General features: G+C 36.5%; 1 protein-coding gene across 1 annotated transcript in view; it reads left to right on the top strand.

Moving 5' to 3' along the window:
- The window catches only part of LOC107752703 (probable helicase with zinc finger domain), a gene marked incomplete at its 3' end in the record, with an annotated part of 66461 nt that overhangs the window by 47343 nt on the left and 17539 nt on the right, over positions 1–1579 (top strand). The gene's annotated exons all lie outside the window — the stretch shown is intronic.

The raw sequence follows: 1579 nt of genomic DNA, 5'->3' as shown, positions 1-1579 counted from the left end.
TCATTCAAAATATTAGAGAAATATAGAAGCTCAATGCGGAGAAGATCTTGATTAGGTTAAAACCGAAAACAAGCCATTCACACAGAATGCATACTCAGCGCATTTTTTTAGACGGACAAATACGAGTTGGATCCCTGCATCCATGATAAATTTCAACATAGATTTTTATATTGCTTCTACACGTATACTTGTAAAATAATGGAACATTAGGTCATGAATATTGTCTCAAAAGTCATGGAAATTTAATCAATCAATCCTCAGCCCTAAGGGGAGGAAGGTAAACATGCCAAAAATAGATGAGTGAGGAGACTTCCTCTTCCCTCTTTTTTCTGTAGCTCAAATTTGTATCTGTTTCTCCTCACCCCCTCCGTTTCCTTTGGACTAGCTATAGAGGAGTATTGGCTGCTTGATTTAGTGGCTTCAAAGTCCAAGTGTTTTATTGGTGAATCTCACAAAACCAGCTCAAGTCGTGTTTCACAAGCCTATTTACAAAACTTTTAAGATTTTGTTTGTAGATACTATTTTTTTTTATAAAATATGCGTACTCTACACCAAAAAAATTTGCAACATTTTACTACCAAATTATATGTAATATCTAATTAATTTAACTTAAACTGGAAAGTTTTTCTCGACATCTCACGATATTGAGCTTCGTGAGTTCCTATCGCGATGAATGATGGGATGTGCTTAGACATAAATACCACTCTGAAGTGATATATTATATCATCACAAATAATCCCCTATTAACCCACATGACTCCAGTCCATCAATTAACATCTTGTGAAGTGAAAAGCTGTGTGTTTGTAAGAAACAAATCCATCATCAAGATGTTTTTAACACCAACTCGTTGCTTCTGGACAAAATATGGGTCTTTTATCCATAGCATTGCTTTCTCCAGTGAAAAAGTCATCTCATATGAATCAGGAGAGAAATATGCACAGATGTAGCACTGTTTCAAACACAAGCACGGCGCAAAACAAGTATTTTGTTGGATTTTGATGTGAGAGGACAACAGGGGATTTAAAGTTAAAACATCTTGATGGATTTGTTTTGTTTCTTTACAAACATGCAGCTTTTCACTTAACAAGATGTTCAAACTGATGGACTGCAGTGCTGTGGATTATTGTGATGTTTTTATCAGCTGTTTGGACTCTCATTCTGACGGCACCCATTCACTGCAGAACATCCATTGCTGAGCAAGTGATGGAATGCAAAATTTTTCAGATCTGTTCCCATGAAGATGAGGGTGAGAGAATTTTAAAGGGATAGTTCACCCAAAAATGAAAATTCTGTCATTAATTACTCACCCTCATGTCGTTTCAAACTCGTAAGACATTCGTTCATCTTCGGAACACAAATTAAGATATTTTTGATGGAATCTGAGAGCTCTCAGACCCTGCATAGACAGCAACGCAACTGAAATGTTCCCAAGTCCAGAGACGTAGCAAGCAGATCTGTAAAATAATCAGGGGTTCAACCGTAATTTTACGAAGCTACGAGAGTACTTTTTGTGTGCAAAAGAAAAAAAAATAACGACTTTATTCAACAATTCGTCTCCTCCGCATCACCCTGTAAACAG

The sequence above is a fragment of the Sinocyclocheilus rhinocerous genome, unplaced genomic scaffold (genome assembly GCF_001515625.1).
Source record: "Sinocyclocheilus rhinocerous isolate Xijiao unplaced genomic scaffold, SAMN03320098_v1.1 scaffold441, whole genome shotgun sequence".
Taxonomy (NCBI): domain Eukaryota; kingdom Metazoa; phylum Chordata; class Actinopteri; order Cypriniformes; family Cyprinidae; genus Sinocyclocheilus; species Sinocyclocheilus rhinocerous.
Note: the sequence above shows the minus strand (reverse complement) of the source record. Positions and strands in the feature narration are given on the sequence as shown.